Raw genomic sequence first — 17621 nt, 5'->3', positions numbered from 1 at the left:
GGTCTGTTGCTGGGGTCCCCTTAATGGGGGGTCGCTATTACACTTGTTGTCACACTGCTTTGTGAACGACAGTGCTCACAACCAGGCCCTGGTGCCACTGAATAGCTGTATCCTTGCACCCCCCTACCCTCGGCCTTCCAAAAGAGGTGCTGTCAAAATTGGGCCCAAGTATGTGCAAACAGGCTTCTTCCCAGCTCCAACTGCTCTTGTCTCCGAGGTAGAGAAGGGGCTCTTGAAGGACTTATGCCTTGCTTGAGTTTCTTTTGGCTCTCTTTTCAGGCAGTTTTTATTCTCAACAGAAGGGATAGCTGTTAGTCCTATTAAAAGAAGCCCCCAATTGGCCTGTACTTTGGCTGACCATATAATTTATTGTCAAAACCAGGACGCTTTAAAGAGTGAGAGGGGGTGTTACCAACAATCACTTGGGGACAACAGGAACAAAGCAGGGTTATCCCTCCTGGACAAACCGGGACGTGGGACGCTCCAAGCAGGGGCCAGCCTCCTTCTTGGAGCAGAACCCTATCCAAGCCTCCGAGCCATGTCTGCTGCCTTGGAGAATCACGAACTAAGAGTCCACTTTAGCAAAAGAGCTTAGGAATCCCAAGTATGAAGATTAGCAGTTCATGATTAAAAAATAAAAAGGCAAAGTGGCATTTCTTTCATAACTAGATAGTTCTGTATCCTTCTCCAGGATTACTGAAGTTAGTAGAGCCTTCTGTGCTGTTATTTGTCCCTCTTTCCTCCTCTTTTTCTTCTACCTCATCTCACTTTTCTGAGACATTGAGCAGTGCTATGTCTCTTGGTTGGTGGCCTCTGTAGTCTGGGGTACTGAGCATGCCCTCTTGCCCATCCCAGACCTTCCTCACCTCTCTAGCTACCAGGGACCTTCACACATATGACATTTAACCCCTTCTACTTGCCTGTTCCAGGATTCCCTGGGTGGCACAAACAGTTAATACACTCAGCTAGTAACTGAAAGCCTGGGGGTTTGAATCCACCCAGACGTGCCTATGAAGAAAGGCCTGGCGATCTATTTCCTGGGGATCTATGGAGTGCAGCTCTACTCTGAAACACATGGGGTCACTATGAGTCAGAATCAACTTGATAGCAATTTTTTTTTTTACATGCCTGTTCGACCACTTGTCTGTCAGTGTGTTGTACTGTGGTGGCTTGTGTGTTGCTATGATGCTAGAAGCTATGCCATTGTATCTCAAGTACTAGCAGGGTCACTCATGTTGGACAGGTTTCAGCAGAGCATCCAGACTAAGGCAGACAAGGAAGAAAGGCCTGGAAGATCTACTTCTGAAAATTAGCCAATGAAAACCCTAATGATCACAACAGAATATTGCCCAGTATAGTAGAAGAAGATGAATCCCCTCGGTTGGGAGGCATCCCAAATACACAGTGGCCGCAACACTGGACTGGAGCACACCAACGATTGTGAAGATGGCACAAGACAGGGCAACATTTCATTCTGTTGCACATGGAGTCACCGTGAGTCAGAGATAACTGTACAGCAGTTAACAACAACCTACTTGTTGGTGTGCTCAGCCCTTGCTCTTCTCATCAGATCCTTGTAGAGTTGTGGCCCACAGGGACACTGCTGGGACCCAGGAAGAGCCCCTGCTCACCTACCCACTGTCCTAAAGTCTACAAGGTACCTCTCGGAGATGGTGGGGTCAGGGAGAGGTAGGAGTGGAGATCACCAACAGGACTCCCCTTTGCAGGTAAGTCGCCATCACCCGCATTACTCTAGTCTTACCAGCTTTTGCCCAAAGCCCCATCCCAGAAAAGGGAAAGGTATCAAAATCCCTTTTCAAATGTTCTTAGCCTTCTTTTAACCAAACAACAGTTTAGCTTAATTAGTAAAGAATGTCTGCCTTGAGCATTGTGCTCTTTTAAAGAACTATCTATATAGGAACAAATTGACAACAGCAACTTGAAAGGTTAGATAGGAAGTTTAGGGGGCAGTGAGTTTATGTTAATGTGAAGGAACAATTTGGAAAAGAAAGGTGAGGATGGTTGTACAACCTGGAGAATATCATCAATGTCACTGAATTGTACATGTAGAAATTGTTGACTTGGTGTATGTTCTGCTATGTATATTTTCAATAACAATAACAAACATTAATTATTTTAAAAAATCTGTTAGGTACTGTCACAGGTCCCCTCCCCCAACTCACGTTTCAGTAGTATTTACTGTATTCCATTCCAAAAATGACAAAAAAAAAGAAGGGGAAAAGCAGGAACTATGAGTGCTTTCCAGGGAATATTTCTGGGTAAAGTAACACTGGGTGATAGTTATTTTGAGGCAAAGGGGAGAAAGAGTAAGAGATGAGGGATATGATCAGGGTAATGAAATATAGGTGACAAAAAGGACCAGGAATGTAGTCAAGTGTCAAAGGGCTCTTGAAGGGAAGAATTCCCTCTTTACTCCTCACAAGTCTTTTTTTTTTTTAAAGCCAGTTCTTAAAAACGGAAACAAAACTTTGTATGTGTTGTCACGTTTTCTCTCCAGCGTGAAACATGACAGTATTTAAGCCTGTGTGGGTCTTCACTGACACATCACAATGCCTCAAAGAAAAAGGGGTTAATTGAAAAGGTTGCAGACCTTGTGGTTTATAGGACTTGCTTTTTTTTTTTCATGTGTCTGCGCAGGCCCGTGTGTACGTGTGTGTGTTCATTCCTGGGCCTTTCTTTCCAGAAGATTTTGTCGGTGGCTGCACTGTATCTTAACTGTCAAGCTATTTTTTCCTTGCTAGCTTTCATTTGTGTTTTTCTTCACCTTTTGGAGACCCCTTACCTCTCCTCTCTTAAATCTACACTCACCACAGAGCAGACATAATCCCAGATTTTCAGTAAATCAACACTATATGCTCCCCACTGACTGAGAGAATTTGATACTGACAGACTGTTATACCTAAAACAAAAATACTGCCATGCTTCCTCTCACATTCTTTGCTGGGAAAGGAAGGCAGGGAGGAGTGTGTGTGGTATCCATTATAAATTAGGTAACACAGGCACCGCTATTCTTAACATGTATATCATGAAAGTGGGTGCATATGTTACCCTATCCTTGCCCATGTCTTTGACCAAACAAACCCCAGTGCCTGGAGTATTTCCAAATGCAATTAACTCCCTTTTCAGTAAGGGCACTGGTGATTTATTCCGGCTACAGCAAGGGTAGAGTCCACCGCCAGAGAGAACGTGTGGCCGAAATGGGGGGCTCTGTGACTGCTCCTCATTGGTAATTCTGGGCTCTGATTTGTGAAGGCGTATTCTGGCCATGATGTTGAAAGAGCATCATTTTGTTATTCAGCTCTGTGTCTACGATGGGGGTGGTAGCAGAATTTAGACTTCGTGTTACTGGGTCAGAATTCTTGAGAAGACAAATAGCTTTGAGGCGTGTGACCCTATCCTGGTCATAGGTATCAGGTCGTGAGCTTATGCTTAGATCGAGAACTGACTGGCTTTGGGGAGACTAGGACTTCTACCCAAAGTGACCCAGGTTGCCCAGTGGAGGAATTCAATGAGTGCATACTACAGGCTGATGAGGTACCAGGTAGTCACTATGCAGGACCCGTAGTGGGTAAAATGCCTTGAGGTAAAATTATTGGAAGCCATCATTTACAGTGATCCCAATCATGTCCAATACCATTGAGCAATTACTGATTGGCAGAATTGAATGGAAGTGGCCACCAAGAGACTGTGAGCTACTTGAGGGCAGAAATCACGCTTTTTCCAAGGAACAAACACTAGTTCCAATAAACATTCCAAAGGTGTGTGTTGGATAAGGGGTTACCACACAGTCCGTTACACTTAGAAAACAATACAAACGTATCTGCCTCTTGGAACTTCACAAATGGCATTTGCTTCTTAAAGGCTAAATCTTTCCAAAATAAAGCAAAACTTAGCATTTCCCACATTTATTTGGGCAAAATAAATGCCCAAATTCCCTGGGCCCCTTTTGAACACCTATTAATCTCTCACAGGTCTTCTTTGGGAACTACTGACTTACTCTTCTTTCCGTTCCTGTTGCCTGTTACCATGCCTGGCACTGAGAAAGTCATCAACACGATCCGTTCCGTCGTTCCAGGAATATAGATCGAGCACCTAGTTTTGCTGCAGGTCCTGGAGATACAGACGTGAACTAAATAGCCAAAAATTTCTGTCTTAGTGAATTTGATATTCTAGCCTGTTCTTTGTAACCTCAGTTTGACCATCTAGGACTTTCTGCCCCTCACAGCTTCAACACCAGTCCGATTCCTTTGGGTCTTCGCAAGTGAAGGGGAGCCAGCCTGGACCAAGCGGGTGAACTGCCTGGAGTCCTGGACCACACACACAGAGTCTTTCAGGTAGAAGACATCAGCCTCTGGCCTGTGGCATATTAGGTTCCTGGGCACTGTTGCCTTCAGCAGCATGAAACTCACCAGCCCTCCATGTCTCCTCTGCTTTGTGGGGCACCAAGCTTTTGTCTGTCAATCCCAGCTCTGTGGCTGCCTCGGCATGTGAGTTTGGGGGTAGAATCACTCATTCCCACTTTACCTCGGTTTCCTAACTTAGCTACAGCAAATAGGGATGATTAATAATATTCGTCTCCCATTTCATATCCTCTTTGGGAGCTACCAACCTCTCTGTAACACATCATATAGTGCCTAGGCCCTCTGGGCATTCAAGCCTATTTAAATGATTTCAGAAAAGCAGAGTTCCATTCTTTTTATTTCATCCTTTTCAGCCTTTGTATGTATTTTTTTTTTTTTCCTATGGACAGTCCGTCACTTCTGGTGTCTGTTTTGTTTTCCAAGGGCAATGACTGATGAAAGAAAACAATCACCCCGTCCTCTGTGAAGTTAAAAATCCCCCAACTACTCCTTTGGTGTCCTGCGGTACCACTGAGTGCCAGCATGCATCTGTCTCCTTCACTCATTTTCCATGGACCCTCTCTGTGTTTTTAGTAATTGATTAGGGGCCCTGCAGAGGTCTCTTCCACCCCCTGTGGTCTGTTTCATTTGTGATGACCACACCTCCTTCACAACCCACGGAGATGTCAAAGGCAGCTATTCAGAGAGGCTGGCTGATCAATTGAAGTAGGTTTTGGCTGGGGAGACTCCCAACCCCCACATCTTCTGCCTGTCTCCCCCAGTGCCTGAGATCTTCCTGAGATCGCCCCATCTTCCAAAGCCTGGTGAGCAGGAAGCTCAAACCTGAAGTGCTGGGAAGGTGAGGTATGGTTTGTCTTTCTGTGAGGGCGACTAAGCCTCTGTTCTGCTCCCTGGCCCTGTGACCCTGCACCTCTAGTATTGCTGGAATAATAAGCATAAGCCTGTCACAGGTTCACTCCTCTCTCTCATGACTCCTTCTTGCTGTACTACCCTTTCTACAGGTGCTTCTCAGACTCTGGGTTGAGCCTGTTTGCTTCGTAGGTACCCTCCCCTACACTGGATCCAACCGCAGGTTCTAATCAACAGCCACAAGTACCACGTCCTTAGCTCCATCATCACTGCCACATATCAGAGCCCCATTTTCCTGTATCCTTGAGAGGAAAGAAAAAAAAAGAGAGAGAGAGAATATGCTGACTGAGCTCTTGAGAGACCTAGCCCAATTTAGGAAGCTACTATGAATGGACCCTTGGGAGAAAGGTACTCATCTAAAAAATTTAAGTAAGCCCTTCATGTTCTGAATGCTAGACAGTAAGAAATTATGTGGTCACACAAATTACTAGTTACCAGTTGCCATCGAGCTGATTTCAACTCATGGAGACCCCATGTGTGTCAGAGTAGAACTGTGCTTCATAGGGTCTTCAATACCTGATTTTTTGAAGTAGATCACTAGAACTTTCTTCCAAGATGTCTCTAGGTGGACTTGAACACCAGTTTTGCAGTTAGCAGTCAAGTGTGTCAACCATTTGCACCACCCAGCGACACAAATGAGTGCATATAAAACAACTGAAATTTGAATAAGCTTCCAGGGTTGTATTAATGTCAGTGTCCTGGTTTTGAGATTGTACTATAATTATGTAAGGTGTTACCACTGGGAGAAGCTCGGTGAAGAGTACCTGGAACTTTTCTGTATTATCACTGCAATTCCTATGAATCTATAATTATTTCAAAAAAAGACTGTTTAAAAATTGTATGGTGAGAATAAGCAATCACTTTACTCCCAGACAAGTAGTTTAAAATTTTGGAGCTCTTTACGGACTGTATCCACTCCTTAGCTACAATAAGACTGCACCATCTAAAATTTTCATGGTAAACTTTTTTTTTTTTTGAGTGCCTACTAGGTGCCAGGAACAGAAGATACACTTTTAGCCATGTTTTCACATATGTAGCAGAGAATAGATGTTGGACGAATGATTGAATGAGTGTATGAATGACTGAAGAACTATCACTCACACCAACCAGATGGCAGGGGAGTCACAGGTGTCTCCTCATACAGGAAAATGGTTTGCTCGTTTGGGATGGAATGTGAAACATATGTATATATAAGCAAATATAAACATGCATATATATGGTGTTTGGTACATTTGGTCATACAACAGGCCTTGGAGCAATCAACTAATCATAATGACAGTGTTAAGGCCCTGAGAATAAGTATTTTCCATCTCTATATCCCCATTCTGAAGGGCAAGTGAGAAGTTAGGCAATGAAGGGAGTGATGCCACCAGGCCTTCTATACACAAAGTCTTTTTGTTCCATTTTGAACACGTGACTGCCCCTGTGAAATGAAGCAGGTCTGCAAAGTCAGATCTTTAGTATATGAAAGGACAGCCTAGGCACAGGGCTGTTGGAACAATCCAGTATTGGATGGTATAGAGAATATCAGTTTGAGCCAAACCAAGCATCAAGGTGATCCATCCACCTGAGCTTTTTCTCAGACATGAGTTCCATACTTCCTACACCCTCATTCATCCTTCCTCTGCCTTCCCCAACCAGGCTTACCTACTGAATCTTTCCCAGAATGAGAGGACCGTCTGCCCACCTTTGACAAAGTGGAGCGGGACAAGGCAAGATGGGTCAAAAGTGACTATTTCCCTGTGCCCAGGAATGAAATATGGCACCGTAATCCCGCTCAGTCTTGTCAAATAAGTCCATATCTGTTGTCATATATGGCAGACTGATTAAGCTCCCTCTGTGTGGGTCAAGAAAGCAGATATAACAGATGAGAGGAAGTTAGATAACTTATCCCTTAATCCCCACCCCCAGCCAGAACCTTGGTACGATGAAAGACTTCCAAAGTATTAGAGATCTCACAAAATAGGATGAGCTGCTACTTCTTGAGTAAGCATGTTTCCCATCCTGGGGTGTCCCTGCAGAAGCTGGGTGGTCGTTTAAGTGTGATGGGATAGAAAGGATTGCTGCACAGGATCAAGACTTGAGTTAGGAGGTCTCTCTAGATCTTTCTGAGTCTGAGTTCACAACCTTTGTCAGCAAAGACTCCAAAGAAGGTACAAGACCCATGCAGAGACCAGCAGCATATGAAGCAGGCAACAAATGCTTACCCTGTAATCTCCATCCCTGCCTCCCAGCCAGGGTTCAAGATAATGGCCCTAATGGCCACCAGCTTCTGCATTTCCATCCTGGCTTGCAATGAGGTGAGAAGTAGTGAGAGGAAAGGGCTATCTCCCTGGGTGCTCTAGCCCAGGATTGTGATTCTCTCCTTGAGGGCAAGAGGAGGCAGGGGTTCCCCACATACACATCAGCATTTAGGTAAAAGGACCAACCAAATATCTTGGCACACAAAAGCATTGAAAATTGGAAAAGAATTCCAACCTTTCTCCCAAATTTTGGCTCATCGTATGTTGAGAAATTACTCTGGAAATCATGTCAAATTCTAAATTTGAAGGGCGTTCATAATTTCTGAGAACCTACTGTGTACCACGCATGGTGGGCTATGGTTTTAGCTCCGGTACAGAGGTGTGTGTAAGTTCCTTATTACCTCCTAACAGATAGTACTTTTTTTTTTTTTTTTAAACAAATGTTTCCCATACATTAACTCCAGTATTATAAAATAACTCCAGTAGGATCATTGTTCCTGGATGTATGACTTTTCTTTCACGAGTAGCTAAAGATCTAAGGGGGAAAATTACAGGGAAACTTGTGTTTGGGATAATGTAAATAAGACACAAGGTTTTCATGCCCTTCTGCTTTCACTGGGGACTCATTTCCCTAATACGGTCTCGTTGTAAAACAATCCACTCCCGAGGAGGTCAACAGTGAAAAGTTTGTCTTCTGAAATTAGTAATCAAAGAGTGAAAATAATTAATAGAGAAAACAGCGCAGTTCCACACCACGTTCCCATGTAGATGTCTATAGAACAATAAATCAGCAGGGGAAAGAAACAATATAGGCATTTACAATTAGGCCTCATGCATAATGCCCTGGAAGGAGAATTTGTGTTAAAAAAGACAACATCTGCTGCAAGTTGGGTTATAAATAATACAGCTAGATATTCAGGTAATGACATGACAGACGGTCTCTTGTGTCCTTGTCCTTTTGTGTCCAGGGCTGAATGTGTTTACATCCCGCAGCTTATGACATACATGCCTGGCCTGTTTGTGCTCGAGCCAGGAGAGCTTCTCTTCTCCAGTTAAATGCTTCTTTGCCCAAACCATAGCATTCCACATCGCCGACCTAGATATCCAGAGAAATCTGCTCCATTTGGTTTTAATTGATCCCTTACTGTGAGAAGGTGAGTGCCTGAAAGAAGTGTGATCAGATGCACATTCAGTACTTTCACCCATGAACCAATTTCTTTTGTGTTGACACCCAAGCTTGACAAAAAGAGTGATGGTGAAGGTCAAGCGCATGAAAGCTAATTCTAAACGATGATGGACGAGCCAAGGCATGGACTCTATCTTACCTAGGATGTTCTGCTGAAGTGTTGGGTATCCACCCCATTTGTAAAAGAATCCTAATTCTTTAATTAATGAAGTTATCACATATCCAGTATTTGTGGGGGCTGTTTTATTATTCAGCTCGTGACCATGCGGCTGACAGCAGCATGAGGGATGGCCTTCAAGCAGATGATTCTTCTTTGCCATGAAGGAACTGATAAATACCGCCTGTCTCTGCACTAAATTGTGCATGAAATAGTCCACTCCTAGTAATCGACAGAGTTATGGTAAGGAAAATAGCGTTGTGCAGAAATACAGCAAAACTGCAATTAACTGCATCTTCAGAGAACCTGAACTATGTTTTTATTTATTTGTTGTTGTTTCTATTTACATTATGCCCTGAGCAAAAGAGTCATACATAGCAAAATAAGGTGCTGGGTCTGATTCAAAAAGTTAACTTTCAGAGCACTTAATATAATTTTGAGACATTTATTCCCAAGTCTGGTAACTTCTAAGCCCTTGGTCCTGTATTATGAGATCGCCTACTGATAATGATGATCCTGGGGCCAAGCAGCACCCGGAATTCTCAAATAAGAGTAAGTAATAGGCTTAAAACCCAAACCCATTGCTGTCGAGTCGATTCAGAGTCATAGCAACCTTATAGGACATAGTAGAAGTGCCCCATAGGTTTTCCCAGACTGTAAATCTTTATGGAAACAGACTGCCATATTTTTCTCCAGTGGAGTGGCTGGTGGGTTTGAACCTCTGATCTTTTGGTTAGCAGCTGAGCACTTTAACCACTGTGCCATCAGGGTTCTAAGAATAGGCTTACTACCTTTTATTTCCTAAAACAAGAAAGCAGATTTGTGTATTATAGACAAGTTTTTCAATCTTTACTAGATTGGATTAAAAGATTGAAAAAAATTTTTAAGTTAGAAATCTTAAGCTCTAGTTTTGGTAGAAAAGGGTTTTTACTGTATTAGAAATTTACAATGCATTTCTAAAAAATTTAAATAAGTTGTTGAGTCAATTTTTATTAGTTCATATGGATGGGTGCTTTAGACTGTAGCGTTTTCTGGAGAGCGGTTATGGTGCCTTTCTTTAATATACATTACTCTTGGGTCTCTTTCTCTAGGACTACAGCCAGCCACTATGGGAGCTCTAGGGGTGCAGTGGTTAAGCACTGGGCGGCTAACCAAAGGGTTAGCAGTTTGAACCCACCAGTCACTCTGTGGGAGAAAGATGTGGCAATCCACTTCCTTGGAAACCCTACAGAGCAGTTGTACTCTGTCCTATAGGATCGCTATGAGTCAGAACCAACTCGATGGCAACGGGTTTACAGCCACTACATAAATGTTGCCTGGTTTGTGGACTAACTGGATATGTTCTCTGTCATTTCAACGTGCTGGCCTGATATGTGCTAGGAACCCACTGATAAACTAAAACGCTTTGTGTCTTTCTGATGGACCTCTCTTAAAATGTACTGTGATGTTAGTCAAGCACAACAAAGTATACATTTAAATCAATGTGTTGACCCTTCCAGGGATGCTCCAAATGTGAGAATTACCTCAAATAGTGAAATAAAAGTGTTTTTCATCATCAAACAAGCATCAGGGACTATTGCAGTGGAAATCAACTATTTCTTAGTATCCTGGTGTTATTGAGCTAGAAAAAACCTTGGACACCATCTAGTAAAAAAAAAAAAAGTAGCCAGTTTCAATTATTTAGGGCCGACTGCTTTATGTCAGGCAGCACACTTCTTTTCTCAAATCTTCTATTTTGTTTCATCCTTAGAAAGACCCTCTGGAGTAAGGATAAGTATCATTATTTTATAGATGAAGTAACTGAGACCCAAAAAGTATTCATTTATGGGTTCAAGAACATATAATCAGTACATGGCAGAGCTGATATTTAAAACCAGGTTTTCTGGTTCCAAAAATAGAGGTCTGTCAGCTTCAAACCTAATTAGGAAGCACATTTAAAAACAAACAAACAAGAAACCCCAGGAAATACAGGGCTTGCCACTGGTGTTCATAATGATGAAATCTTTGGGACAAAGAGGTAAAAAGAAATTCCTACACCACTAGCTCTTGCTACAGTAATGCTGTAATAACTACCATAAGATCTAGTGGGTTAAAACAACAACCTGGTATCAGTGAATCAGCTATAAGTTGGCTGAACTAGGCATAGCTTAGCTGGGCTTAGCTCCAAGCTTCAGTACAGGTCCATGTCTGCTCTATGTGTCTCTCATCTTCCTTGGACCACTGGGCTAGCTGAGTCATTTGCTTATTATGGCAATGGCAAAAGCCCAAGGAAATAAAACTAACCACACAAGAACATTTCACATCTCTGTTTGTATCACTTCTGGTAACATTCTATTGACCCTAATAAGTTGCAAGTTCAGACTCAAAGTTAAGGGTACTATTAGTAGTGGGAGGAACACCATCCCAAGAATTCCAAAAATCTTATCCAATCATAGTTTCAGGCTCAAACCCAAGATTCCATGATCTATGTCAAATCTTGGTTTAGCTCCCCTTGATTCAAAGACCAAAGAACTAAAAAGACAAGTTGTATGCTCCCCCCACATCTAAGACTCTAAGACACAATGCTGGAACGGGGACAGGACCACTTCTCTTTGAAAAGGGAAGAATGGGAGGTGCATAGCTGCTACTGATTCGTGGTAAGTCTGAAATTCTACTGGGCAAATGGTGTCAAGTGTGCCTTCTCTGGGGGTAACAAGTGTTCCTTGATTTGACCCGAATTCTGCTCCCTATGGGTAGATTCTGCATCCATTGTTGTCCACCACTCTTGGTTCCACCCTCTGGAATTTCATTCCTTTTTTAATACCTCTCTTGGCCACTTCTGATGAAGACCATAGAGAATATACACTTGAAAATGCTGAACAGCTTCCACAGACTATTTTCTCTCTGTAGAACTTGTGGACCCAAAGGACTGTTTACAGCTCTAATTGCCTCAATATTTTTATATGCCCAGTAGTGCTTTTGCCAATATAAAACCCCACTGCCGTTCAGTTGATTCTGACTCATAGCCACCCTATAGTACAGAGTACAACTGTTCCATAGGGTTTCTAAGGAGCAGTAGGTAGATTTGAACAGCCAGCCTTTTGGTTTGCAGCCAAGCTCTTAACCACTGGACCACCAGGGCTCCTTTGCCAATATAACACTGTAAAAATTGTGTGGGTTTTCTGTGTATTTCATTCCAGTCAACTCCATGTGTAAAAAACACATTCACATTTATTCCAAGACAGGTCTCTGTCTAAATAGACTCAGTTATGAGTACTTCTGTGTAACTATACCCTTAATCTTTCTACAAGTTTTTTTTTCATTTGAAAAATATTCTAGGCCCTATCTTTATTTCTATTTCTTTCATAGGTCAAACAAAGGATGTTAATGCCATATCTTTGATTTGGTCTTTATCTTGAGGGCTTATCTTTCTGGCAGCACCATGGATTGGATTTTTTCCCACCAGCTCTCTGTCATATTGGCATTTGATTTAGTAAGGATCAGTTTTATTTCCAACTCTGGGATTTTTGGATTTCAAAATACTGCTTACAAAATAGCCAGTTCTATTCTGAGCTCTTGTCTTTGTTGTAGTTTATCAAAAGTAGCTAGTAATAACATTTCAGGCTTTCAACATTTGCCTTAGATCTCTATCTTCAAGTATGAAAATTCATTAGAAACATATTCTTCTTTCCAAGTTACTGCAGGCAACATTTACCAATGTTTGCCACTATGTAACACAGGTTCTCAGCTTTTCAGCCATTTTTACCATTTTTTTCCAGCCTCCAATAACAGTTTATACACCGATCACTGTCTGGTTCCCAAACCACTGCCACATATTTGAGGTTTTTGTTATGGGAGCAACCCATTTCCAATACCAATTTCTGTACTCACCCTTTATCCACAATAATGTTCCATGACAGGCCATCTCAAAATGCAGTGGCTTTAAAAACAACCATATGTTAACATTTATGCATTTGTGGATTGCCTGTGGGTTGGTTGACCCAGGCTGGGCTCAGCTTGGCTGGAGTCTAAGCTGTAGGTTGGATCCAGGTCAGCGCCACGTGTCTCTCATCCTCCTTAGATCTTTAGACTAGCCAAGTCCTGTAATTCTTATACTGATGGGAGAAGCCCAGTGACATTTCTTATGGTGATGGAAGAAGCCCAGGCACATCAAACCTCTACTTGAATCATGTCTTTTAAAATCCCTTTGGCCAAAGGAAGTCAGATTTTAGACCCTCTGTTAGCTTTCTGTTGCTGCAATAACAAATCACCACAAACTTAATGGCTTAAAATAACACACAATTATTATCTCACAGTTTTGTAGATCAGAAGTCTGACATGGTCTCATCAGGCTAAAACAAAGATGTTGGCAGGGTTGTGTTCTTTACTGGAAGATCTGGGGAAGAACACACTTCCTAACTCAGGTTGTTGCCTGAACTCAGTTCCTTGTGGTTGTAGAATGGGGTCCCTGTTTCCCGGCTGGCTGTCAGCCAGGAGCTGGTCTTTGTCCTCTGAGGCTGCTCACGTTCCTTCTCATACTCTCTGACTCCATCTTTAAAACCAGCAATGGCATGTGGAGTCCTCATGTTTTCAGTCTCTCTGACTTCCCTTCTGCTGCATCTCATCTGTCTTCTTATTCTACCACATCTCTCTGACTGACTGCAGCCAGAGAACTTTCTCTGAGTACCTGTTGATAGACTGTACTGTACAAGGTTCCACCATGATATTTTGGGGCCAATATCACACTGTTCAGGGAATTCTCTTCATGTCTGCTGTGCACCATGCCGACCTTGGTGGCCAGAAGGCTGCAGCCTAAGGTTGCTTCATCACTGAAAACATGTGATGACTGGTTCCCAATGCAGGGATGGTCCCCACTCCCCACAGATGTGGATGCAGTAGAGGCATATTGCTCTAATTGAAAATTTCCATTGAAGTCCCTCTGGGAATGGGAAATGTCTCTCGAAATATGGAAATGTTTGTCTTGAGGGAGACATTTTTCAGAAAACTTAAGAGTCCTCCAAGAGTTCCCTTCATGTCAGCCTGATAAATACCAAACATCTGCTGTGTGCCCAACACTGAACCAATAAAATGAAAATGGCCACCACGTCCTGTATGTGGCATGTTGACTGTAGAGGTGGCCACCCTGGGCCCTAAGGAGGCTCTTGGACAGGGTCAACAGGGCCTCTTCTCATTCTCCTACTAATTATCTGACTGTCTTGAGCATTTGCTTATGGGGAATTAAGCATTTTCTTTGTAACAGCTGATTAAAAGATTGTTATGACTCAAGAAAGCACAGATTTAAAAACAAAAGCAGTTAATAGCTTTTATCCATCATCAAGGAATTAACCAATTGGCAACAAGTGGGACAGCTCAATTTCTTTAGATATCTGAGGCCTAATAGCTTAATTGGGGAAGCATGTTAAAAGAGATGGAATGACATTCATTATGGATTAATTTAATACATTTCAGACCCATCACATGGCTTAATTTAACAAATTCCACATCTTACTGTTTGGCAGGAAATGGCATCTCATGAACATCATTACCAGTCGGGCTTGAGTTAGTGGAAAAGGCTGACTCCATCTGAAAACTGTTAATCTTAATAATACTGCGCTTTGCTTGCCCAAATTCTCTGTATGCTTGGGAAGCTTGTAGCTGTTGTTGTGTGCCGTTAATTTGATTCTGACTGGTAGTGACCCTATAGAACAGAGTAGAGCTGCTCTGTAGTGTTTTCTTGGCTGTAATCTTTATGGGAGCAGATCTCCAGGTCTTTTCTCCTGCAGAGCTGCTGGTTGGTTCAAACTGCTGACCTTTTGGTTAGTAGCTGAGTGTTTAACCACAGAGCCCCTAGGGTTCCTGTGAAGTTTAGTTCTCACTTAGTGCTCTACTACCAGTCACCCGAGGCCCTTCCCTCCCCTCCATGCTACTCAGTGTGACTGGAACATCACCCTCATTTTCCTGTAAAACCTATCTGAAATAGAGCACTGTCAGTGCACTGTTAAGAACACTGAGTGCTTCCTGCCACAGGTGCCTTTAGATTTTAAATAGGAATAATTGTACTATAACATGTGTATGTTCCTGTGTCATTAGATCAATTACCATATTTTTATGAAAATAACGTGTGCCTTCTACATTTGTAGGCCAACCACTCCCTCCCCCAGCAAGGTATTTTTGTAAGCATCACAATGCCAATTTTTTTTCACATGTTGCTGTAAAAAAAAGAATTAGCATAGTGCACTTATGAAAATACCTCAAGAGAGAGGGAGCAGTTGGCAAACAAACACGAGTTATTTGCATAAAAAATATAGTATGCTATCTTCTGATGTAAGAAAGGGCAAAATGAGAAATTTGGTGAAAAGTAATACCATTTGCTATTTTTTATTGTTGACCATCTGCCATGTGCTAAGTAATCTGCGTGTGTTGTCTCATTGACTCCTCAAAATAGTGGATAAATGAAATGTTGTATATATACACAAGGATCCCTGGAGGCACAGTGATTAAGAGCTCTGCTGTTAACCAAAAAGTAGTCAGTTTGAATCCACCAGCTGCTCCTTGGAAACCCTATTGGGCAGTTCTCTTCTGTCCTATGGGGTTGCTATGAGTCAGAATTGACTCAACAGCAATGGATTTGGTTTTTACAGGTTGTATATACATGATGGAAAATTTTTCAGCTAAAAAGAGAAATAAAGTTCTGATACATGCCATGACATGGATGAACCATGAAAACATCATGTCGAGTGAAATAAGTCAGACACAAAGGGCCAAAAATTGTATGATCCCTCTTACATGAAATATCTAGAATAGGCAAATGCATAGACACCAAAGTTCAGTAGTGGTTACCAGGGACAGGTGGGAGGGGGAAGATGTGTTCTTGCTTAAGGGGCATTGAGTGTCTGTTAAGGGTGATTTTAAAAAATTGGAAATGGGCAGTGCTAATGGTTGCACAACATGATGAATGTCACTGAATCGTACAAGTAAAAAGGATTGAAATGGCAAATGTTATGTTATATATATTTTACCGCAATAATTTTTAATAAAAAGATACGTATTAAACTTAAAAAAAATGTGCAAAGTACATAATTGCTATTCCGAATTTGCTGATGAGAAAATTGAGTGTTGATAAAGCTAAATAACTTGCCCACAGTCACACCTGATAGAGGCAGGATTCCAAGCAAATCACACTGATTCCAGTCCTTCAGATTTATACCCCTCACTGCCCCACGTGGCCTCTGGAGAAGAATTAGGGTTTCATTCACAACACAGGAAGCAATTGATCCGTCTTCCTGATTCCAACCAAAAAGAGCCACTTCCAAATTGCACAGATAGTACTTGGCTGAAACATCTTAAATGTCACTTACCACTGAGAAGGGATTCTCCCAACTCTTCTCCCTCCCTCTGTGGGAAAATACACGTGAGGAATTCCACAAGTTTCTGGTAAGTCCCGTATGTGTCACAAAATGGAAATACAATCAGGCTGCAGGTTCTCCCTTTTTCCAGCTATGGGCCAGCTTGGGAAGAAGGTAAAATTAGCCTGTTTTCAGCTTTTCTTACTTTTCTTTAATTACCCCTGTATCAGTCAGTCCAGCAGTGCTACATAAAAAATAACTAGCAAAAATAAGCATGTATTTCTTGCTTACATATCTGCAGTCTTGGGTGGCTCTGCTTCAGACTATGGTGCTAGATTTTGTCTACTACTCAGCTGGGCAAGGCATATCTCTAAGCTCTGGGCCCCATCAGGATTGGAAGATTGGTTGGATTTTGCTAATCTAAACTTGGTTTAGGTAGATTTCAGGTCTGCTCTGGGTGCTTCTCCTTGTTCTGGGGCCAGTGGCATATTTCTACTCATGGAGAGGGACTATACATATAAGAGAGGTAAGAGAAAGGTGATGCCTCTTAAGGGAAGAACAAACACATTGTTGCTTCCACCTACATTCTATTGGCCAAATCAAGTCACAACGCCAAGGTCATCTTCTATGAAGATGGGGAGAGGGAGTGAGTATTTGCTTACAACTGATCTAGTCTGCAATATCATTTGTTTAACAAACCCGAAAAGCAAACCTTCTGCCGTTGAGTTGATTCTGACTCTTAGCCGCCCCATAGGGTTTCCAAGGCTGTAAATCTACAGAAGCAGACTTCAGCACTATTAATATTGCCACAGGGTAGGGGCATTGAACTTATACTTGAATTAAAACTAAGAATAGAGTGCTAACTGTACAATTTTAAACTTTGATAAAGCTAATGAGGAGACTCTAGAGAAAAGCAGTATATTAACCAGAATTCATTTCACTGCAAATAATAAAATACTCTTCCAACAGATGTTCAGATTTTAGAAAACTAAGGTTCATGGGGCAGCTACTTTTTTTGTTAATAAAGTTTTATTAACCATGCCCGTTTGCTTAGTATTATCTATGGCTGCTTTTGCACTACAGTTAATTGTGGTAATGGCAATTATGTACACCAAAAAAGCCTAAAATGTTTACTATCTGGCCTTTTAAGAAAATGTTTACTGACACCTGGCTTAAACTATAACAAGAATTCTAAAGGTAGGCAACCTTCGATCTACCTCTTGGTTCAGCAACCCAACAACACCATCAAAGATCCAGGCTCTTTTCATCATTGCATTTTCTCATCCTTTTTATGTTGGTTTTTCAACCTCAAGTTAATAGCCCCATGGTTGCAAAATGGCTGCCATAGCTCCAGATATCACATTTGTATTTAGAAAAGAGGAAGTAGTAGTGCCAAAGTGCTCTTCTCTTACACCTATC

At 42.0% G+C, this 17621-nt stretch overlaps 1 long non-coding RNA gene across 1 annotated transcript in view; it reads left to right on the top strand.

Annotated features, from left to right (window-relative positions):
• LOC126085420 (uncharacterized) overlaps positions 1 to 17621 on the top strand; it is a 120114-nt gene that overhangs the window by 29217 nt on the left and 73276 nt on the right. The window contains exon 2 of the long non-coding RNA XR_007519272.1: positions 4247 to 4355. This is a non-coding gene — a long non-coding RNA (uncharacterized LOC126085420). The remainder of the gene's footprint in view (positions 1 to 4246; positions 4356 to 17621) is intronic.

Source organism: Elephas maximus, chromosome 11 (genome assembly GCF_024166365.1).
Source record: "Elephas maximus indicus isolate mEleMax1 chromosome 11, mEleMax1 primary haplotype, whole genome shotgun sequence".
NCBI classification, from domain to species: domain Eukaryota; kingdom Metazoa; phylum Chordata; class Mammalia; order Proboscidea; family Elephantidae; genus Elephas; species Elephas maximus.
This window is presented reverse-complemented; position numbering and strand designations above follow the sequence as displayed.